Consider the following 24,900-nt stretch of genomic DNA (forward strand, 5'->3'; position numbering starts at 1 on the left):
CTAAGCAACCCAATTATTCATCCTTTCATTCTTCCATATTCACCCAGAACCATAATGATTTAAGTTTTACTTTTTCTCATCCAGTCCTTCATCAAAATTTTCAATTTTCAATCCATTATCCACCCATTCAGTATCCGCTTTCTTTCAACCATCCTTTCACCCATTCATCCATTTACCCACGTCACTAATGGTCAGTGTGGCTAGAAAAAAACATTACACATTTGTTAAATGCCAGATACACATCCCCTTAATTTCTTTAATAAAAAAAAATACTACTGCAATACTTCACTACAGTTCAGTTAGCTCTGTAGCATCTTCTAACAAAAATATCACTTTGGGCAAAGCAAGGTAGTGAAGCCAGCCAAAAACTTTTCATACTATATGGGCAGAGCTATAGCCTATGATGATCCTTATGGGCCTTTCTACATAGTGCACTGGTAGCCAAAGATAATAAGTAATTTTAAAGGAAAGCAGCCCACTGTCTGAATGGACCAAAGTCTGTTATGGAGTTTACAGTCCAGTCGGAAGAGTTGGTATCCCACTTTGGGAGTCTATATTCGGTAGGGAACATGGAGGAAGAGGAGCTTGTAGGTAAGAGAGAGAAAGTTTCACCTGGCGCTGTGAAAGCTCTAAAAATCTCCCTCGAGGAAACCCAAGTAGCCATTAGCTTGTGTATTCCAGCAAGAGCTACTGGCCTAAATCGAATCTCCAATGACCTGTACAGAGAGGACATAGAAGTTTGGGCCCCATATATCAATATGCTAAACAATGCTATTCTTTCAGCCTACTTCCTGGAACCTAGCTGATATCATACCAATTTATAAAAAAGGAGATAGAGCAAAGACGGCCAGTTATAAACCTATCAGCCTATTTAACACTTTTCTGCAAGCAGCTACTGGCCCGCATTCAGGATTGGATCTTAGAGACAAATATCTATCTGACTTTTGGGCGGGTTTTAATGCCAATATCAGGACCCCGGACGAGGTCTTCTGCTTCCTCAGCATTTATTAGAGAGTTTTCATCAAAGGGGGTAAGCTATATGTAGCCTTTGTGGATCTGAGCACCGCCTTTGACTAGGTCCCTCGTGGCAAACTCTGGAGGGTGGTGGAGAGCTGGGACTCCCTAAAAATTTGCTGATATTTTAATTTGTCTGCATTCAGCAAATAAACCCCATGTTAGGTAGGTCTATTAACTAAGCCCTTCAGGATAAACTATGGAGTAAGACAGGGATGCGTTTTAGCGCCCACCCTATTCTTGCTCTTTATCAATGGGGTAGTAGGCTTCCTCGATAGGGATGGGTGCGATGCCCTACAAGTTGGGTAGAGAAGAGTGTCGCCGACGATATGCTATTAATATCAAAGTCCCCACAAGGGCTCCAACAGTTACTAAATGATTTTAAACGTTTCTGTGATGAGCACGGCCTGGAACTCAATGAGGCTAAAACAAAATATTTGATAACTACTAAGGCGATTTCTAAGCCTTCTAAGAAACGTATGCTTGTAGGGGACCGTACAATAGAACTAGTCTCTGTCTTTGACTATTTGGGGATCCGTTTAACTCCAAACCTATGCTGGGTACCCCATGTAGAGAAAACACAGTTGTACCTAATCCAGCAGACTGCCCACATAAGTAAGATCCACAAAAATACAGTGCCTAGGAAAGTGGTCCCAGCATTAGAAATATACATCATAGCCTCAGGAGCAGTTTTCTATAGAGCAGAACTATGGGGTAGTGTAAAGAATGATTGTCTTACTGTAACTGAACATCGCTTTATAAGATCCCTTTTTAATCTGCCAGCCAGCACTCCCCTGACTCCAATTTTCCTGGATCTGGCTCAAAGAAATTTGGTCCACAAGCTGGACTATAAACATTTAATGTTCTGACATCGCCTATGGTCAATAGAGGAGCTTGACCCCCTATCAAGCAGCAATTAGGGACCTTTTGAAACAGTCCAAGGTAATCACAATTCTGTTTAGTACTCTGAGAGAGCTAGTACCTAGTACTAGGGATGGAGGTCTATTGGTCAAGACCGGAGGAGTTGTGTGCAATTCCGAAGAGTAAGGTCAAAACCCTCCAATGAGAGTCTATCCTGGTGAAAGATGTGACAAATTATATGGGTTCTTTGACCCAGGTGTTTATGAATTTGAAACCTTTTCAGCTGTTTGAGGAAACAATCAATGAAATTATACCACCCCTTGCTCGCAAACTATACCTCCAATTCAGATATAAGACCCTTCCCACTAAATTGTTCTGTAATAAGTGGCGAACTAATGATTCTTCAAATGATAAATGTCCAGCTTGTAAAGGTAGCCTTGAATCCCTAGTCCACATGATATTTTTCTGCCCCCATTACAAGAACTTGAGGGTAAAGTGGATAATCCCTTTGTGTAGGCTTATTGGTCCTGGCCACTATCTTGATGTGCTGAGAATTATTTCTCCAGACACCCTTAGAGGACTAGTTTTCGGTGTAGCAAAATTTCTGTTAGCTTTATGGATCAAACGCTCAAAATGTATTCTATAATAATATTATTGGATTTTAATTCTATATATGGAATAGATGTAGCTTTTTTATGACTTTTATGCTTTCATGATATTTTACCATGTACTTTTTATGATCCTTGTGATGATCGAAATAAAGTTATTATGATGATCATCACCATGATGACTCTGAGTCATTGAAGCATAATGAAGGGGTGGTTTAAAGGTCGTTGAAAGACATATTATTGTAAAGGACCAAGAACAGGAAAGCGATTACAACACATATGATGCTGGCTGGTAAATGGAATAGGACCTTATACTTTCCAGCCATGCTGTACTAAAAAAAATCAAATAAGGAAAAAAAGATAGTGCAGGGATAACAGGAATGAAAGAAAAATTGAATAGGTGAGTTGGAAAAAATTGAGAGAGTTAAAAAAAGAAACAATGCAAAATATAAAAGAAGCATAGTGGGCAGAGGAAAATGAGCAAATCCATTGTGCTGTGCATGTGTTGGTTTGTATCCTGTCCTTGTCACCACGTGAAAGCAAGATGGCAGGTAAGTGTGTCAAAGCAACTTTATGTCTCGCCAGCAACACCAGGTTCCAGGCAGCAACTCCCGTCCTGGAACCCAGCACCGACATTCCAATACACCAAGATGCTACCCTAAGCCCACAACAATAAAAAGAACTTTAGGGAAAATATAATAATAAATAATAGGACTTACTAGTGTCTGTTCAGCGGAGCTCTCAGCGGTGCCGCTTGTGTTCAGCACCTCCTCCCCAGCTCTTCCCGAACCCTCCACTGAACTGCCCCTCGTCTTTCCCTTGGGTGCTGATGTAAGAAATGAAAGAGAATAAAAAAATAGGTTAGTCGTAGAGTTAATCTCCACAAAATGATTATGACAGGCAAACGCTGTCACCTCTAAAACAGATCGCCTATAGTACTAGATTTGAGCCTATCGACTGTCATTGATTTGGCCATAATAATCCTAAAATCCCTATTCCAAAGTTCCTTAAACAAAACCTACATTTTGATCTAATGCATTGCAATGAATGATCTTTGATTCTATTCTCATTTTTCAACCCCTTGATGGACCAACTCAGTCTCCCTTTTTTGCAATGCATAGATGCATACTACACATCACTGTGAAATAGCTTGGGAGTGTACGATCTACATAAATAAAGTCACAGAGAACGCTAACTCTCTGATATCACTGATTCACTCTAGTGACAGAAGGAAAGAAGGGCCAAAGCGAGCGCCAATGAGTATGATTGGGGGCTGCGCACCTACCTAGCTGAAACTGGATCACATAGTAATAATATTCAAACATAAATTAACGTAACTTACTGAGTGTGAGTAGCATGCTACTCTGAATTATTTTTTTTAGCATTGTAGAACGCAAACACAAAAAAAATGAATAATCACAGAGTCCCGGAATCTGGACAGCAAGCAGGTTCTGCTCCCAGTCAAGAATATCTGCACAGTGGGGGAGGCGTGTCTTAGCCAGCTGCAAGATCGCCACACCTTGAGTGGGCTCTACCGGCCAAGCTCAAAATCCAAAGGAATTCTGTATACTGGTGGGCCCCTGACAACCCCTAAATATCAAGAGAGGCGACTGTCTTACCGAAATGCAAAACGATGATTTGCGGAGACTGTCTGAGGCGGGGAACACCCTAAACGCCATCCAGCACGGCACAGCTTGCTAATGGCTGCACTCCAAGGCTGCACAGGCTGCATATGCCTGGAGGGGGGCTGCCGTGCCTGTGTAGCGGCGGCCTGGAGGACTTAACAATGCACAGCGGAGAGCTGATCGAGCCCACCTGACTGCTAGACAAGGTGAATCCGGGGTCGCGACTGTGGGGATGACCCGAGCCACGCTTCCACCTGCGAGAAGGGCCGCCGACATTGGAACAGACGGGAGCTGGGCGTAGAATGGAGATGTGCACCAGACCCTTCAGTTGAGCGGGCCGGGGATGCTGTAGGTGGATGGGGGCATAGTTGGGGAGGGGACGCTGTAGCTGCAGAGGGGTGGAATGCTTGGCTGGGAACCAGGTCTGGAGCCGGAAGGTGTTGGGCCCATCTCCCTGCGCGGTGCGGGAGCGATCCAGCGCCTCCCCCGGACCCCAAAGCACCTCCCTCGTGGCTCCTTGCTCCCCCCCACGGCAGGCTGACCCGCGAGCAGAGAGAGGGGAAGAGCTGTGGAGGAGGCCGGAGAGAAAAACTAGGCCACGCTGGTGCCGCACAACGTTGCCTACATACAGATTGAACTGGCCTAATGCACCGCATCCGGATAAACTATAAATTAGAAAATGAGACTGGTCAACAGGGCAGACGTTCTATGAGAAGTAACTGGGGGACAGTGCCGCACAAGTTGGAGGCCTGAGATGTGAGGCCTACACACAGATTGAACTGGCCTAATACACCGTATCCCGGGTGAAATATAAAAATAGAAAACAAGACTGTGAGACAGGGCAGATGTAATGTGAGAAGTGACTGGGGACAACAACCATAAGCGCAAGGCATGGGAACTGAAGGCACCCCCTCCACAAAATCGGGCAAAGAAACACTTTGTCCTCCTGGCTGCTACTTGGATAGCTTCAAACCCCCCATGTGCACTATCACCAAGAGGGGTGACCCACCTGCAAAGCATGCGAACCCCACAGCACAGCCTAACTGTAGGCCCACTACTACCTACCATGGGTAAAGCGGATGGTACGTAGTCCAAACTTCTGTTCGAGAGCAGATGGCAAAATCGACAGGAGGAACCCACCTGGCCCCTTAAGGCGGAGGAACAAGCAACACAAATGGATGGTGCTGCATCTTGTGACCTTTGCTCGCTTATCCTGGAAATAAAAACCAGTCTGAATCCAAGCTGGATCAGTTATCAGCCCATCTCTACCCAGTGTAAAATAGTGGACACTCACGATGCAAAATCATGCTATTGGAGGCCAGAGTCGCAGACAATGATGATGCCCTTGTGGACAGCAAACAACGGTTGCTAAAAATGGTTAAGGTACGTGAATTGATAAAGGCCAAGAATGAGGTCCTGGATTCGCGTTCAAGAAAGAATAACCTCTGCATCACGGGAATACCGGAATCTACTGCAAACTCACGGATGGAAGACTACATGGAGGCATTGTTGAGCAAACTCTTTGAAACTGTCCTATCCTCGGTATTCATCGTGGACCGTGCGCACAGATCGCTGGGGCCCAGACCACCACCCGGTGAGCCTGCTCACCCAATAGTGGCTACTACTGTGACCGGGACGCAATCTTGCGGTCTGCACAAGAGATGGGATAAGTGAGACACCAGGGGGATGTCCTATCCTTTTTCGCAGACTTCACACTGGTAGTCCAGGCTGCATGCCGCAAATTCCTCCCTGCTAAGCGCATCTTTCAAAAACAGGAAATACCGTACGCCCTGCTCTACCCGGCGTAATTGCGCGTAAGGAGGGAGGATGAGACGCAGTTCTTCACAGATCCAAAAGGACGCATTGGCGTTTGCCAAGAAGCTAGAGAAAGCACAGTGGTCACCCTCAAAGACCCCGGACTGGGATGAAGGTAGCACCACCAGCGATAATGACTAACAAACCTCCACTAGGAATGTAAACTTTCTGGACTGGGAAACTGTCAAAACGAGACCTGAATCACGTTTGCTGGATTGAAATGACCCCCGGGAAACAGGCCACCCACAGTATTGGATCGCATCCATAGACAACAAGTCCACCTACCTGAGCATTGCTTGGCCACCCTGCCTTAAATGACAGGGGTGACCGCTGGGTGAGGCCGTGTCCCCACGGGATAATTCCCTAAGTACTTTGCAGGACCTTGCAAGTTTGGGAGGGGAAGGAGGGGGAGCAAATGTCAACCTAATTGGGGGGTTGGTGTGGGAGTGTGGGGAGGAATGGGGAGTTTGAAGAGTTTGCGGTGGTTGCTTGTTGATAAATTGTTTTTGAGTAATGTGTGGGAGGGAGGGAGTTGCCTACAAGTGGAGGACAGAGGTCACAGGCCAGCTGGGTCACAAATGAACTTGATAACAAACTTGCAATGTATGTGGAGTACGTGAGTACACCTGCGCCCCCCTCTGCGTAGAGTCAAATACTCCCTTACACTATTACATGCCCATGACGCTTACTGGTTCCCATGGCTAAAATAACTTGCATGACGTTGAATGTCTGAGGTCTTAATGACTACCGGAAATCTAGACTGGTGCATGCCAACCTCACTAGACAGGGAGTAGATGTGTGCTTCTTGCAAGAGATACACTTGACAGAGGACACTGGTGCCAGACTCCTTGCCCGCTGGTGCGGTGAAACTTATTCATCAGTATACTGCAATTATGGAAGGGGTGTTGCTATCCTACTGAGGAAGGGGTTGCCAAGGTTTACCACACACACGCTCATAGATAAGGAGGGGAGATATATTATCATTGCAGGGAAGCTCTTCCAGCAGCCCTGGACAGTGTCTGTGGACCAACTCCTCCGGAGGCTGTCGGACCACTCCCCGGTACAGCTGATGTTGACTATACTGCAGACTATCCCACAAGCATTCTCCTAGTGGCTGCCCCCCATGCCTACGTGACACTGCGTTTTGGGAAGTAAAAAGCACTACTATCACTGACTACTTCGCACACAACATTGATACGGTGGAGTCGCCTTCCTCACTATGGGAGGCTTTTAAGGTTGTGATGAGAGGGGAATGTATTGGGAGGCAAGCAGGCATTTTGAGGGCGATAAGGGGCACCTTGCTGGAGGCCGAGATTGGCAGACTAAAACTTGAGCAGGCTGCCAATTCTTGCCAAACCACGCTGGCAGATATCAGAGACAAGACATTGGAGTATAACAAAGAGGCAGAGAGGGTGGTGAAATACCTTGGGAGGGAGAAAACAGTGCAATGATATGGGGAGGGAGCTAGACCTAGTAAAACCCTGGCTGGACTGTTGTGTAAACCGCCCGCCTCGACCTACGTGGCAGAACTCAAAGACTGCAATGACTGGTTGATCCCCGCACTGACCTAACTTCCTACGATTAGGTCTTCCTTCTACGCCAAATTATACATGGCAAGTGCGACCGGTGGGCCGCTGGCATTGCAAGAATACCTTGACACTATGGAACTACTCTGGCTGGCAACAGGCCACAGGGAATACCTGGACAGCCTTGTTTGGCAAGTACAAAGCACCCCAAGGAGAAATAGACCCAGTAGAATGTATGAGATGGGAATGGGACAGACTCCGGTGTTGGGTTGGCCTCCCAGTACTGCATGCTCCGTCAGCTCAACTGTCAGAAAACCCACTATTTCCCCACTGTGAGACAAGGGGGCCGGCGAGCCGGAACGCTGAGCTGGGGGTTAAAACCATCACGGATCTGTTCCCTGGCGAACAGTTCCTTGAATCATTGTCCAACCCTACTGTGCGGGAGGCCACAGCGCTTGACACTGTGCTTTATTACTAGTTGCGTGCGACCCGCTGGGTGACCTATGACACCTTTCCTGACCCTCCCCCCCGGCTCTTGTGTCGCTGTAAAACTTAAATGTCACGGAGTCTCCGTGGAAACTGTTCACTAGCTTTTACTCTATCATAGTGAAGTCACCCCAAATAGGTGCATATCGGGCGAGGGAGGAGTGGGAGCGAGAGCTGGACAGCGAGATTCCGGTGGAAAGATGGATATACTGTTGTGGGCAGACTATCCCTCAATTACAAACTGCGTCTGATCCACTTTAAATATCTCCACAAGATATACCGCACACCCCTGCAGTTGCATAGAATGGGACTGCGGGATACTTCGAACTGCTGCAGCTACTCCACAGAAAGGGCCACGTTTCTGCACTTGGCCTGGAATGCCTGAGGGTGGCAGAGTTCTGGGTGAGGGTTTGTGAAACAATCAGCAATATTACAGAGACTCACTTGCCGCTGCACCCTGTGACTTGTCTGTTAGGGGATTTCGAGAAGACACCGGTGACACACCGTTGGTTGGTGGCGATGCTGCTTCTGCTGGATAAGCGCAGGGTAGCACTACATTGGGGCCGGAGACCTGCACCCACACACGCCGCATGGTTATCAGATGCTGCTCACTGCCAGGAGCGACTCAGCTTATATTGGAAACTCATGCCAGTGTGATCCAGACCAGTAGATATTTGGGAACACATTGCAATATACCTCAGGAACAGAGATGTTGACCCACTAAATGGGCAGGAATAGGCTGCACAAGAATGTATACACTGGGAGGCATGGGAGTAGACGGGAGAGATGGAGGGGATTGCAAATTATTATTCTGTGCTGCAATATTCATAATAGATGGGACGGGGTCGATGTTAGTGCTGCCTTTTTTCATATTTACCTACTCACTACTGTGAAGCAATGACCCAATTTGATAATGTATCTGTACTGCAAGCTCTTGACTTGTATCCAATAAGTTGTTAAAATTAAACAAAGAAAAAGAATATCCGCACAGTGGTGCGTCAGTTGGTGGATGGTGCGCCGAACCTGACCGGTGTGCTGCACAAACCGGTGCACCCTCCCCCAGCGCAGCTGACGCCCCCGCAGGGGTGTACCCACTGCTGTGCCTGATGCCAGCATGTAGGGAAGGTGGCGTTGCACAGAAAAAAAACAGTGCTGCCATCTCCACCTCACTGAAGATAGCCCGGGGCTGCACACTTGAGTTGTGTTGGCGTCCGCAGCAAAAGTGGCTGGTCGAGGACCATGTGCTGCCGCTCCCCTGCTTCAACATGATGCTGGGGGGGAGACAAAAACAGGGGAAGGAAGAAAGGAAGGAGGTAGGAAGGAAGGGAGGAAGGAAGGAAGAAAGGAAATGAAATATTAAGGAAGTAAAGGATTTTTTTTTTTTTAAATACAGGATGTCGCCAAAAACACACTAAAAAAATGAAAAATAAAAAGACAAAAACACACTAATACAATAAATAAAAATTAGGGATAGATTTATTAGGAGGGCGGAGGATTAATAAGATTTAGAGAAGATTGAAAAATAGGCTCAGTACCATGAGCACAATAGATAAAACAAGATGGCCACGCCCAAGCGAACTGCATAGCGCCTTTCGCGGGTATTTCGAACAAGAGGACGCACTGCGCATTGTGTTTGACATAATACGCAATGTGACCGTATAGCTCAGCGGTGTTCCGTGACTAGTTCGTAAGTTCTGCATAGCGTGACTCGGTGAACCCTGCCCAGGCCTAACAGTCACTCACACACACACTCACTCAACAATACAGCCACTCAGTCACTCACTGAGCCATACAGCTACTCACACACCCACTTATTCACCCATACAGCCACTGACACACACACCCATACAGCCACTCAGACACAGATTCAGACAGTTACACAACCACTCAAATGACATATGTTAGGAATAGAATCACTCATTAGTAGTACAGAAAGAATAGTAGTTATGCAGTTGCTTAGTATATATCTTCAAGTCTTAGAAATGTTTACAAAACACTTACACTCACTGGATGATGTAATCAGTGATGTAATTTGAGGTGTCATCAGTGATGTCACCATATCATGAGTGAAGTAATTTGTGAGGTCATAAGCAGTGCATTGCGGGGGCATATGTTATAGTTAGATCGGGTATCTATAACTGCTGAATTTCTCTGGGTTTGTATGAGTGAAATCTGAGCCTAACTAGAACGCCCCTGTAACCTTTGTGTGTATATATATATATATATCACACGATTCTCCTCCTCACAAAAGAGCAGAGACCACAGCAGGGGATGATCATGGAAGCGTTTAATTGAAACAAAGATGTCACGGCGAATGCATTTCGGCATAGTGCTGCCTTCCTCAGCGCCCAAGTTTTCAGGTGGCTTCCATCGTCACAAGGTGCAAAGTCCTGCCGCCTTATGTAGTAGTACAATAAGGCTCCGCCCTCTGAAACGTAACTCCCCCTATTTGCAGTGTTTGAAGTGGTCGAAAACTCCAAATCCCAGCATGCAGCACTCTGCTTCCAGGTAGGTGATGTGTGGAGTGGTTACTGGACCAAGTGGTCGGGCGGAGTGCAAGGATCTGATACGAACGTGAGCCAAATTATCCTGCTTGTGGTAGCAATCAAGCGCTCCCTTGGGTCCCCACACCGCTTCAGCCCCGGGTCACAGGAACGTGGTCAGCAGGGGTAGCAGTGTCAATGCATGCCGCCCAGTATGGGGTTGAGTAGCCTCACAACTGCCTTGAAGCTCCCAGTTCTCGAGGCGGGCACGGACCATTTCACAACCATGAAATAGGACAGAACAGCCGAAGCAGCGCCAGTAAAGTCCAGCCCTAGAAGCAAAGCGGGGGTCTCTGAAATGCGTCTCTGGCCGACGCAAACAATATCACACGATTCTCCTCCTCACAAAAGAGCAGAGACCACAGCGGGGGATGATCATGGAAGCGTTTAATTGAAACAAAAATGTCACGGCGAATGCATTTCGGCATAGTGCTGCCTTCCTCAGCGCCAAAGTTTTCAGGTGGCTTCCATCGTCACAAGGTGCAAAGTCCTGCCGCCTTATGTAGTAGTACAATAAGGCTCCGCCCTCTGAAACGTAACTCCCCCTATTTGCAGTGTTTGAAGTGGTCGAAAACTCCAAATCCCAGCATGCAGCACTCTGCTTCCAGGTAGGTGATGTGTGGAGTGGTTACTGGACCAAGTGGTCGGGCGGAGTGCAAGGATCTGATACGAACGTGAGCCAAATTATCCTGCTTGTGGTAGCAATCAAGCGCTCCCTTGGGTCCCCACACCGCTTCAGCCCCGGGTCACAGGAACGTGTTCAGCAGGGGTAGCAGTGTCAATGCACGCCGCCCAGTATGAGGTTGAGTAGCCTCACAACTGCCTTGAAGCTCCCAGTTCTCGAGGCGGGCACGGACCATTTCACAACCATGAAATAGGACAGAACAGCCGAAGCAGCGCCAGTAAAGTCCAGCCCTAGAAGCGAAGCGGGGGTCTCTGAAATGCGTCTCTGGCCGACGCAAACAATATCACACGATACTCCTCCTAGCAAATATATGCAAAGCTGGTCCCTGCAATCCTGGCAGGAAAAACGAGCCACTACAGTTTTAAAGTTGCAAAATGTTACAGGTTTATTTTCGGCAACAAAGACGACGCGTTTCGATCTCCAACGAGATCTTGGTCACATGACCTCTTGCCAGTTCCTCGTATATTTAAAGACATAGTAACATGCACGACGCAGCGTGCAGTGAGACATAAAGAAAATACTTCGGTGAGTTCTAGTGTTATTTAAATAAAATAATACACTGTTGATGTCACAAATGCATTCGAGAAAATATATATATACATATGTATAAATGTAGACTTTTTTACACATTGTAGTGAACAATTTATAATTCATACAGCAGCATTGTAGTATTATCTTATGCTCCTGAGCACTATCTCATGGGTCTAGTTCCATTAAGTTTGGAGTGTCTGAGAAATGCTTGTCTTGGGTGTAGTACCCTGTCGTTCGACACAGCAGTGAGTTCCTAAAACAGACCTTCTTATGATGGCCATCTGCTCCTTATATTAAATGTGGTGCGAGTGTGGGGACTAGTGTGTGACGTGGCTCATCGTGGGGGAAGTCTCTGGGATGGGGTTAATTTGCATGTTGTGCATGCTGTACTTTGACTCCTCTCGCAGCTAAGCAAATTTGAATCATTAAGCCCTGTCTATCTACTAACACAAAAGGTGTGGGGTTATGCCAGATTATCCGTGCAGTGCAGTTAACGACAATATCTCTAACGTGACCAAAGGTTCTCTAGAGGTGACAGTTCCTATGAACATGCTGGATCTCTTGTGATCTTAGCAATATCTTGGTGGCTATCTTCCTCTTATGTTGTAAAACCAATCTGTTAAAAATATAAAACACAGAGACTGGTAGTATCAATGTAGCGGTTCCCCTATACTCATAACATCATTTTTTACAATACCTGGCGAAGGCATTAGAACTTCAGGATCTGACATTGCATTGTCAGTTAAATAATATCTGCATGCTGTACTTCAATGCAACATGCGTTTTCAACAGAACAAAAAATCTGTGAAAAAACAAGAACTCAACAATACAAAATAAAATTAATAACGGGTGAGATTAATATTAGAGACTCTATAGTCTAACTGGATGGGAACTATTGGATTGGTTGACAGGAAGTGTCCAAATATCATAGATGCACGTATAATTCCTCGTCGTTGTTCATGCCTGTGGGGAACATGCTAACAGCCAAAAGAATCAATCTGGACTGAAGTCTGCGCAGCGCAAAAACTCGGTTTCCTCCTCTGGGGTGTTTGGGGATTGTTGCTAAACCAAAGAATTTGCCTTTGGTCCACTCGCCCTCATGTGCCTCATTAAAATGTCTGGATGTGCTGTAACTGAAGTTGCGGTTGGTTACCGCTCTCCAGTGCTCCAAGATTCTCTTCTTGACTGGGAATGTTGTCGAACCGACATACCACTTTCCACATGGACAAGTGATGGCATAGACTACGAAGTCTGTCCCACATGTTATGGGTTTTGTTATGTTCCATTTTCTTTTTGATCTCTGCAATGTCACTTCCCTTATATTCTCACTATGGCTACAAGCTTTGCATTTACTGCACTTGTAGAAGTCTCCCCTTTGTTCTAGGCAGGTTTGTTTGTTGCTTTGTAAGTGACTATTGACTAAGGTGTCCTTAAAGGACGAGCTTTTCCTGAAGGTGACGGCTGGTGAGTGTAAGGATCGCTGAGTATGTTCCACAGGAGCGTCAGGAACCTGGAGATAAGTCCTCAGTCGTCCCCTACGGCCCTCCGACTCTATCAGACTCTAGAGTAAAGGATGACACGCTAGGGGAAAACAGGGAAACAAAACAAGGGTAGGCGGGGAGAAAGGCAGGTTGTGTTGGTGGACCACGTCAGGGTTAAAAGGCAGGAACTCCCAGCTGTAAAACAAAATCTAAATTAATGTGCATCAATTTCAAGTGACCTCAATGTATGGACCCTCTAGGTTAAGGAAACCTACCACGGTTATCTTTCACCTCTCGAGGAACTCTCAGCACGGTTCTATTTGCCTCACAATGCTAGAAATCCCTATGACAAGACACAAGTTTAATAACAAGCAATCTCTTTGAGACGGTGCTTAAACAAAGAATGTGCCGGGCTCACCCCGTAAGTATCCAAGCGAACTGGGAGTGAGGCAAAATAACGTCTTCTTCTAATAATCTCCTAAGGTGAGTGGTTTACTAAAGGGCTGAAGGGTAGAGATATTCATTGGTCAGGAATTCATGGGGGATAATCATATGTAAACCCCACCCTATCTCTATGACAAGTGTTGTAAAGGGATATTACCGTTTTTTCTGTAATGCACTGCTGCCTCCTAAATGGTGCGCGATGGTCCACACTAGTTAACCCCACCTACAATACGTATAGAGGAACGTAGTGCAGGATATAGAACGGGAATACCTTTCTAATTCAATGGAAGATCTTTAGATCAAAGGACGAGTGATATTCAAGATAAACAATAACAGAAACAGGTTTCACACCGGCATGTCAACGACAGAGAGGCGCCTTAACTGCAGGCTCCACTACTATGAACAAAAAATACCAATGCAGGTTTCAAAACAGGAGTCCACACAGAAGAACAGCTTGTGGAACGGGACCCAAGGTAACACCATAGGACTCGAGACGGAATCCTGGACCTTACTTGATAACGGGACTTCAATCGGGTAAAGCAACACCAACCAAATGGATCGCGCGTCTACTGTTGCCGCTTCTGCAAACACGGCAACGCCAACGCCACGCCAGACAAGGAACAACGAGTCCGCCAGCACTCGTTCACTTCGGGTCGACTGCAACCGGAAACAGGAAACACTAACAAACCGGAAGTCAGGCAAACACCAAGGGGACGGAAATGGGGCTAGGGGCAAGAACACTAAGCAGCGTTTGCACGCGCCCACTCTCCTTATATACTTATACATGTCTCGGGGGCAGGACCGAGGGGCATGACAACGAGTGGCCTAGCTTTTTTTCAAGTAGTGGATCTTGTGTCAGGATATGCTATCTTTTCTTTAGGACATTTCTCAGTTCATCTGCCTGTGTGCTATATGTGGTTATGAACCTGACTGGTGTCCCTGCATCATCTGGTTTATCGTGAGTCTTAGGAGGTTGGAATAAGGCGTCATTGCGGCTGACAGAATCAGCTTTAATGATACCCATTCGTAGCATCTTAGTCGGGTGCCCTCTGCTTTTGAACCTCTTAACCATGTCTTGTTTGTTTTTCTCATAGGAGGTTTCTGTGCTGCAGTTGCGCTTAGCTCTAAGGAACTCGCTTTACGGGACGCTCCACCAGAAATTATGGGGGTGGCAGCTTGCTGAGTGTAGGATGGAATTCCCTGCTGTTTTTTTTTGTATAAGTCTGTTGTTAATTTGCCATCACTCACAGGTAATCTGATATCAAGGAAGTTGATACTTTGCTGGCTGTGCTGCATGGGGAATTTCAAATTCATGGTGTTACAATTCAAACGTTCAACAAATTCAAGAAGATCACATTCATTGCCCTCCCACACAAAGTAAACATTGTCTATAAACCTTAGCCATAGTTCAATGTTGTTGGGCCATGGTTCCATTTCTTCACTACAAAGTACCTGCTTCTCCCACAAGCCTACCACAAGGTTGGCATAGCTGGGGGCGAGGCAGGTACCCATCGAAGTGCCCTGTAATTGTTTATACCACTTCCCATCGAACATGAATACATTTTCTGTGAGGCATATTTCGATCATCTGTAAGATCATGCATGTATGTTCTTGAAATTTAATGTTCCTTGCATTTAGGAAGTGTTGGCATGCTCTGAGTCCGTCTGCGTGTCTAATGCTTGTATAGAGACTTTTTATTTATATATATATTCACTTAAAAAACCATAGGTTTCAGGTATGTTATAGTTAGGAATCAGCATTTAAAAAAGCTTTGAAATTCACTGAAAAAACCATAGGTTTCAGGCACATAATAGTTAGGAATTAGCATTTAAAAAACCTTAGAAAATCACTGAAAAAACCATATGTTTCAGGGGCGTTATAGTTAGCTGGACTTTTCCCTTGCACAAAACCATTGAAATTCCCCCGTTATAGTTAGTTCAGCTAACTATAACTCGAGCCCCCGCAATGCACTGCTGATGACGTCACATATTACATCACTCATGACATGGTCAGTGACATCACTGATGACATCACTGATGACATCTAGAATTACATACTATAACGTGCCTGAAACCTATGGTTTTTTCAGTGAATTTCAAAGGTTTTTTAAATGCTAATTCCTAACTATAACATACCTGAAACCTATAGTTTTTTAAGTGAATTTCAAAGGTTTTTTAAATGCTAATTGCTATCTATAACTTATCTCTAACCCATGATTTTTAATGATTTTCATAGGATTTCTAAATCTTTATTTTTCAGTTTTTTTATATTATTTTTCACCATTTTTTACAGTTTTTTGAAACTTATTTCTTTAAAAAAATTAATAAATATTATTTGTTTTTAATGAAAAAAAAAGTAAAAATATTTGTACATTTTTTAAACTATTTTTTTATAATTTGTTTTATATTTTTTAAACTATATTTTTAATACTTTGTTAAGATTTTTTTTTTTCAATTATTTTTTGGATTCGCGCACCCAATGTGCACCTTTCTCGATCCCTGCGCAGAACATAGTCGCCATTTTATGATTGTAGTGTAGGATCCGCGTACGGTGTTTATCTGAAAACAATTTCATTTTTTTTTTGCTTAGAGTCGCGCACGTGCACCCAATGCGTTAGGAATCGCGCACCCTACGCGAGAGGAATCGTGCACCCAACGCGTTAGGATGCGCGACTCCAAATTTTACCGTTAAAAAAAAAATAGCCTCTATCACTAATTTTCAATATCCCCGGGGACCCCATCCCCGGGGATTTTATAAAAAACATTGGGGACCGTGGGGGGAGCCCCAACGCCCCCACGGTCCCAGCCAGCTCCCCGTGTCCTTCGGGAGCCGGCATTGCTTTTCCACATGGGGAGCTGCTGACATGCAGCTCCCCGTGTGGAAAAGCAATATGGTTTGGATTTTTTTATAAGAGAGAGCAGGTTTCACTGCTCTCTCTTTCAAAATCCAAACAAAGTTTGCTATGGGAGGGCGGGAGACTCCCGCCCTCCCATAGCAAACAACAGTGTCCTGGGGGTGGGCACCCCAGGACACTGCACAAGCCGGCACTGGGGGGTGGCGGTCCCCAGGGCCCTAGAGGGCTCGAGGAGGGGGCCACGCAGCCCCCCTCCCTCAAAAAAGCCCCCCACCTATTTATTTCCTAGCCCCGGGGGTAGCGGTCCCCGGGGCTTGGGGGCCCCCTTGGGCCCCCCAATAAATGTTACAGTGTTTGCCCCCGGGATTTGGCCCCCCCGAGGGCTAATTATTAAGGAACCACGGAAGCCCGCGCTTCGTTTTTTTTTCTACAGCCAGATTCGCGCACCCAGCGCGCATTTTGCCGTTTAAAAAAAAAAAAAGGGTTCCTGGTAGTCCTTCTGGGACACCCTAAGCAGGTCTAGAGGGTCAGAGTATTTCTACCCTGCCCCCTTTATATGTTTTACACACTTATTCCCTTTACTGCTTCAGCCTCGCTTCTACCGAGGCACAAAATGGCTGCCAACAGTTCCTGGTTTCGAATGTTGACAGCCAATTAGCATTCAGCGCATGATCAGGAGGGTGCGCGCAAGGTGCACAGAGGGTGCGCTCAGGGTGCGCATAGGGTGCGCCGAGCCTCCGAGGCCATAGATATATAGGTGCTTTTACCTGTAATTTTCTCAGGAACTACTCAACAGATTAACACCATTTAAGCAAAAGGCACGAGTCTGAACTGAGGACTACCTCTTTGCCAAATTTGGTGTAATTCCGTTCAGCAGTTCGGGCTGTAGCTGCGGCTAAAGGTTCTATGGGAAAATGCATGGGGAAAACGTGTTTTGGGACCCCCATTTTTTCTCGGCCCCCACTTGACGAATCACCCCGAAACTTTCAGGATAGGAGCGGACCGGAGCTGGCCAAAAGTTTGGAAAATTTCGCAAAGATTCGTCAACCGGCGCAAGACTTATTGGGAATTGAATGTTGCGGATTTCCTATGGAAAATAGGTCCTGACTATAACTACCTATTGGCGACCGCCAGTAGGTAATATATATATATATATATATATATATTTTAATTACTGGCGGTCGCCAGTAGATAGTTATAGTTAGGACCGTGTTTCCATAGGAAATCTGAAAATTCTATTTTGAATAACTTTGGCGCCGGTTGACGAATCCTCGCGAATTTTTCAAAATAGGTGGGGCGCTCCACTCCGCTCCTACCCTGAAAGTCTCGGGGTGATTAGTCAAGCGGGGGCCGAGAAAAAAGGGGGGTCCCAAAACACGTTTTCCCCATGCATTTTTTCATAGGGACCTTTAGTCCAAGGTACAGCCCGAACGGCTGAACAGAATTACTTGAAATTTGGCAGAGAGGTAGTCCTCAGGTCAGGGATGTGCCTTTTGAATATCTGGAGTCAATCTGTTCAGTAGTTCCTGAGAAAATTTCAGTTAAAAGTACATATATATCTATAAGCGCGCACCGTGCGCGCACCGTGACGTGCGCGAGCGCAATTTTGATTGGTTGTTAGATGTCAGTAAACATTCCAATCGGTCGAAATCAGGAAGTGTCGTCCGCCATTTTGTCTCTCGCAGTCTGAGGCAGTGAAAAACAAAGGTGGAGAACGTGAAAAGGGGGCAGGGTGGACAGTTCCTGACCCCCTAGCCTTTGTCAGGCGGTCACTGAAGGACCCCCAAGGGTGAAAAAAACATTTGTTTTTTTTACGAAAAAGCGCGGGGTGCGCGCACCGTACGCGCACGGCACGCACAACGCATCGTGGGCGCTCGGTGCGCGAAGCGCACCGAGTGCCCACAGCGCGCCTTCGGTGCGTGAAGCGCGTCATGCGCGCACGGTGCGCGCACGGTGAAAAACCTGAAAAAAAAAATATTAATAAATACATAACTTAGTGTTAGACCTGTCAGCCCTTTGGGTGGTCCCTCCTCATCATTATTTATTTTGTCCCACTTTTGCCTCAAACCCTGTTATAATTTTTCCTTTTTGGGAACCACCAGACTTTTTAGTGTTGATGCAGGGTCAGGGAGCCATTTTCCCTACCCCTGGAACTTCTGTCTGAGGGCCTGAGACACAAAATGGTGGCCACCCATTGTCACCTGTGACATCATCAGAACCCACTGGAGATTTCTTGAACCTTCCGTAACATTCTGGAACCCTGTGACAGTGAGAGGCAGTTTAGAATGTTGGAAGGCCATCTCAGAGTGGCAGTTGGCAACTGACTGGAGAAGAGAGAAGACAGAGATAGAAGGAGGTCGGAGTAAGGCAGCAGAGGTGGAAACCAGTGCTTGGAGTGGGGTCCAGAAACCCACCCTTGATGCTAGTCTCTACTGACCAAGCCCAACCTAAAGCCCTGTGTGGGATCAAGATCAGAAGAACCATCTTAAAGGACTGAAAAGTCGAAACAGGCCTTAAAGAAGGAGAACAGCAAGTTCCTGACCTGTTCAGCAGTGTCCTCCTGGAGTCCTGACGTCGAGAAGCCTGGAGACCTGAGGCCTGAGGTGGAGAAGCGGCGCAGACAGAAAGCAGACGTCGTACCCGGAGCCGCCAGAGGTCGAGTGAGGGCACCGACGGAGGTCGTGGAGAGACACCGGAGGTCGAGTAAGGAGTCACCCGAGGTCGGGTGAGGGCGCCGACGGAGGTCGTGGAGAGGCGCCGGAGGTCGAGTCGGGAATCACCTGAGGTCGAGGTGAGGCGTCGACGGGGGAGTGAAGTCCACCCACCGGAGTCGCCGGAGACTGAGGTGAAGCGCGCCGGAGGTCGGGAGTGGAGATCGCACTCCGGAGTCGCCGGAGGTCGAGGCGAAGCGCGCCGGAGGTCGGGAGTGGAGATCGCACTCCGGAGACACCAGGAAGTGGGGAGTCCGAGTCCCTGTGACGCCGGAAGGCGACATCGAGCCGAGGCCGCCCAGCGACATCGAGTCGAGACCGCCCAGCGACATCGAGTCGAGACCGCCCAGCGACATCGGGCCGAGGCCGCCCAGCGACATCGAGTCGAGACCGCCCAGCGACATCGAGTCGAGACCACCCAGCGACATCGAACCGGAGCCGCCTCACGGCGTCGACACGGTGCCGAGCGGAGCCGATCATCTTAAAAAGGACAGTAAGTGGTAGAGGGGGCGTCTAAGGCCCTGTGGAGCCCTAAAAGACCATTCTAGGGGCTAAAGGGGTGCTAGAACCAGCCTGAGAGTGCCAGGGGTGAACTGAGACTGGTACAGTGACCTACATAAAGAGCTGTGTAGTTTGGAGGGCCAGATCTGTAGATTACCCTTGTTCTGCCTCAGCTTAGGCCCAGCCTGGACCAATCTAGGTGGGACACCCTCATGCCATCAAAAGGTCCTTAAGTTGTGTGTGGGCAAAGTAAGACCAAGTGACCGCATGTAAATGATTTGAATTGTCACTGTCATTGATTGTTTTACCTTATTTATTGGAAGTGCTTTATTTATTGTTACCCAGTATTTATTCCTGCACTATATTTATTGTCTGACTGTATTTATTTGCCATCTGTATTTATTGCACCCTATTTATTCCTTGCTTATTTATGACCTGAACCTATTTATTGAAATTCTAATGTAGTATTATTTATTTGACCTGCTCTTCTAAGGAAAGTCTTATTGTATTGTATTTATTTTATGAAACCTGCAACTAAGAGAAAATAAGATAAAGACATATATATATTTTCAAATTGACTTGCATTATTTTTACGGTGTAGTGTCGTTTTTGGAACGGATGAACGCATGGTTATTGTGAGGGTGTGACGTACGCTTAGCACGGTGCCTGACCCCAACCGCTCGAGCCAAGCTACCACCGTGTTGGGAACCTGGTGACTGCTAACCCGGTTGCCCGGTTTCCAACATAATTGGTGTTCAGTGGTGGGATAGAGCTGTGCTTGAGTCTACTCGACAATAACTGTGGGTAGTCCATAGGCCTACACCGGGAGTTTTCTCCAAGCGGACTTCCTAATTTTGAGTTTTGTTATTTCCAAATTTACTTCTGGTGGTGGGAGGAGGTATTACAAAAGGTACCCCCCTGCATAGCTTCTGTAAGCAACTGTCTTCTAACCTGAGTGGGCAAAATGGAGTTTGTATTGGAGGATGTGGAAACTTACACTGTGGCCCAACTCAGAGAGTTTTGTGAGCGAGAGGGGGTGTTTTGTCCCCAAGGTGCAAAGAAGGGTGAACTCCAGACCAGCTTGAGGTGAGGCACGGCGAGAAAGTAAGGTTGAGAAGGAGGACAGGGATGGAGAGCCTGACAGCGAGGGGGCTGGTTTGTACCAACCTGAGGTGGGGAACCTAGTAGAGGGGCCCAGAACACTTTCAAGGAAGGGCAGCAGTGTCTCTAGCAACGGCTTATTAGAAGCAGAATTCACTGACCGGAGGGAGAAAAGACAGCTCACATGGGATTTGGCGAAGCTGGAGAATGAAAAAGAGGAACGGAGGATGGCTCACGAGTTGAGGCTCAGGGAGATAGATCTCCAGATCCTACGGGTCGGGGCACACCCTGTTCCTAGTGGTGGCAGCGAAGAAAGAGAAATCACCAGGGAATACAAACCCTATTTGCCAAAAGACATAGTAGCTAGCTACAGTGCGGGTGATGATATCACCAAGTGGCTAGCGGCCTATGAGATCTCATTAAGAGTCCATGGGGTTCCAGAGAAGTATTGGGGAGGGGGATTGTATAAATACATGCCTCCAGCTGGTAGGGATACATTATTGGCCCTGGAGCAGGATGAGCAGACCCACTACCCCACCATGAAAGTGGCGCTCGTCAAGAAGTTTGGACTAACACCCGAGAAGTATAGACAGAAGTTCCGGGGTAGCCACAAACTGGGCACACAGAATTGGGTGGATTTCCTGGACTATGCAAAGAAGGCATTAGAGGGTTGGATACAAGGCAGTGAGGTGAGGGACTACGAGGGGTTGTTTGATTTGATGTTGAAGGAACACCTGCTCGAAAAATGTTTCCCTGAACTGCGTCAACACCTGGTGGATAGCAAGCTGACCAATCCCCGGAAGCTTGCTGAGGAGGCGGACATTTGGGCTAGTACCCGGGTGTCCACAAGGGGGACTGGAGGGGACTCTCAAAAGACCGGACAGGGCGCCCCCCAGAAGAAAGAGGGAGGGGAAAAGAAAACGGAGTTCTCTAAAGGCCCCCAAAATAGTTCCCAAGGGAAGGGAACAGGATTCACCCCTAGGGCTAACCCACCCAGAAACCCTAATCCTGGCCAGAGTCAGCAGCCAAGGTTTGTCCATTGCTACAAGTGCGGTGGTGTCGGACACTATAAGGGAGATGTGAAGTGCCCGAAAAGACCACCCCCTCCCATCGGACGAAAGGCCCCCGGAGTAGCTAGTGTAGTGCTCGGGGAGGAGATGGCCTTAGGTAAGGGAAGGGAGTGGGCGGGTGTCACTTTAGTGTCCCTGGGAGAACGGGAGATGGTTCCTAAGATCCAGGTGCCCGCAAATACCACAAAGTATGGGCAGTGGGTCACCATCAACGGCCAAAGAGGGGAGGCTCTGAGAGACACAGGAGCCAGTATGACTATGGTACGTAGCCAACTGGTGTCTCCAGAGCAGGTGATTCCCCATGTACTCCACCCTGCCGCGATGGCTGACGGCAGAATGGGCCACTATCCGGTGGCCGAGGTTCCATTTGAATGGGAAGGGGTTGCAGGGTTAATTCGAGTTGCCGTAAGCCCTGCCGTGCCAGTCGATTGTCTGCTGGGGAATGACATGGAGCATAATGCTTGGAAGGAGGTGGAATACCGGACTCATGCTGAGATGCTGGGTACACCTGACTGGGCCTGTGTCAGCACAAGGTCTGCGACTACCCGGAGAGGGAGTTCGTTTAGGCGGGAGCCTGGAACAAAGGCACCGCCGGCTGCCAATCAAGGGAAGAACCGAAGGCAGGAGGAGCCTGCCTCGGCATCCGCGCCCCGTGTGACGGATAGGCCACCGGAGGTGGTGGACCAGGAGTCCGCGGAGGGGGATGTTACCAAACTGGAGAACCTACCCATCCCGGCCGAGTGGCACGTGGAGGGAGGGCCGACCAGGGAGGAATTCTGCAAGGGCCAGAGGGAGTGTCCTACCCTTGAGGGACTGAGGCGACAGGCCGAAGCCCAGGCAGCAGGGAACGTTGAGGGGAACTACAATATTTACTGGGAGGATGGCCTCCTCTACAGTGAACCCAAGGCACCCATGCACGGATCGTCACGGGCCTTGGTTGTCCCTCAACGTTACCGAGCCTTCCTTCTGGAATTGGCTCATGAGATCCCTTTGGCAGGACACCTGGGGCAAGACAAGACCTTTGCCCGTCTTGTCCCACACTTTTATTGGCCTCAAATGAAAGTGTCGTCTGACACCTACTGCCGGACGTGCGTGTCTTGTCAAGCCAGTGGGAAAACAGGGGTGAAGCTGAAAGCTCCCCTGGAACCACTTCCTGTCGTTAGCACCCCCTTTGAAAGGGTGGGCATCGACATTGTGGGTCCGCTAGATCCGCCTACGACAGCTGGTCACAGGTTTATCCTGGTTCTGGTGGATCATGCCACACGGTACCCAGAGGCTATACCTCTGAGGACCATTACTGCACCTGTTGTGGCTAGGGCCCTGATGGGAATCTTTACCCGAGTGGGTTTTCCCAAGGAAGTTGTGTCCGACAGGGGGACCAACTTCATGTCAGCATACATGCGGGCGATGTGGAAGGAGTGTGGAGTGACCTACCGGTTCACCACTCCTTATCACCCCCAGACCAATGGTCTGGTGGAGAGGTTCAATAAGACCTTGAAAGGCATGATCAGAAGTCTGCCTGAAAGCCTGCGGAGGAAATGGGACGTCCTCCTACCCTGTCTATTGTTCTCTTACAGGGAAGTGCCACAAAAGGGAGTGGGCTTCAGCCCCTTCGAGCTTTTGTATGGGCACCCTGTGCGTGGACCTCTCAGCCTGGTGAGAGACGGATGGTAAAGAACTCCCAGAAAGCTTCCCCAGGACTTGGTGAGCTACATGCTGGCCTTCCGGAGCCAAATGGCTAAGTTGTGGAAGCAAGCTTCTGACAACTTGGAAGCCAGCCAAGCAGTGATGAAGGCGTGGTATGACCACAATGCTCACCCGGTGGAGTTGGAGCCTGGCCAGAAGGTGTGGGTGATCGAACCCGGAGAGCTTAGCGCCCTCCAGGATCGCTGGTCAGGACCCTTTGAGGTGTTGGAGAAGAAGGGTAAGGCTACCTACTTGGTGGACCTGAAGACCCCTCGTCAGCCCCTACGGGTGCTGCATGCCAACCGCCTCAAACCCCACCATGAGAGGCCCGAAGTCCTATTGTTAATGGTGACTGACGGAGCAGAGGACGTGGAAAGCGAGCCTCTCCCCGACTTATTTGCGTCTCAAGAAAAGGATGGGTTGGTGGAGGGAGTGATTCTCTCCCCGTCCCTAACTCCTGAACAGCAGGAGGACTGCCGCCAGGTCCTGGGGCAGTACTCTTCGTTGTTCTCCTTTGTTCCGGGTAGGACTCACCTGTGCGTCCATGACGTGGACACAGGAGACAGCCCACCTGTGATGTCAAAGATCTACCGGATGACAGACAAGGTGAAGGCCAGCATTCACAGTGAAGTCACTAAGATGCTGGAGCTAGGAGTGATTGAACCTTCCAGCAGCCCCTGGTCCAGTCCGGTGGTACTAGTACCAAAAGCTGCACCACCGGGGGCCCAACCGGAACTGAGGTTCTGTGTGGACTACCGGGGACTGAACTCAGTAACCAAGACTGATGCTCATCTGATCCCGAGGGCGGATGAACTGATTGACCGGCTGGGAGCTGCCCAATATCTGAGTACCTTTGACCTTACTTCTGGGTACTGGCAGATCTCTCTGACTGATGGAGCTAAGGAAAGGTCAGCCTTCTCCACGACCAAGGGCCACTACCAGTTCTGCGTGATGCCCTTTGGGCTCAAGAACGCACCTGCCACGTTTCAGCGTCTGGTGAACCAGATCCTCGCCGGAATGGAGAGTTTCTCTGCTGCTTATCTGGACGACATTGCCGTCTTCAGTAACAGCTGGGAGGATCACTTGCGTCACCTGCAAGCTGTTCTCCAGGCCCTGAAACACGCTGGGTTAACGATCAAGGCCAGTAAATGCCAGATCGGGCAGGGGTCGGTAGTGTACCTTGGACACTTGGTGGGTAGAGGAGCGGTGCAACCCCTCCAGGCAAAAATCGAGGCAATCATGGCCTGGGATCCCCCCAAGACTCAGACTGAGGTCCGAGCTTTTCTGGGCCTCACAGGATATTACCGCCGCTTCGTGAAGGGGTATGGGACCATTGTGGCCCCCCTCACGGAGCTTAC

At 48.1% G+C, this 24,900-nt stretch overlaps 1 protein-coding gene and 1 long non-coding RNA gene across 2 annotated transcripts in view; one reads left to right on the forward strand and one right to left on the reverse strand.

Moving 5' to 3' along the window:
• LOC146789978 (tektin-5-like) overlaps positions 1–24,900 on the forward strand; it is an 881,871-nt gene that overhangs the window by 395,281 nt on the left and 461,690 nt on the right. The gene's annotated exons all lie outside the window — the stretch shown is intronic.
• Positions 1–24,900, reverse strand: part of LOC146789979 (uncharacterized) — a 110,528-nt gene that overhangs the window by 7,294 nt on the left and 78,334 nt on the right. The window contains exon 2 of the long non-coding RNA XR_014969886.1: positions 3,203–3,309. This is a non-coding gene — a long non-coding RNA (uncharacterized LOC146789979). The remainder of the gene's footprint in view (positions 1–3,202; positions 3,310–24,900) is intronic.

This window comes from Triturus cristatus, chromosome 10 (assembly GCF_964204655.1).
Source record: "Triturus cristatus chromosome 10, aTriCri1.1, whole genome shotgun sequence".
Classification (NCBI taxonomy): Eukaryota; Metazoa; Chordata; class Amphibia; order Caudata; family Salamandridae; genus Triturus; species Triturus cristatus.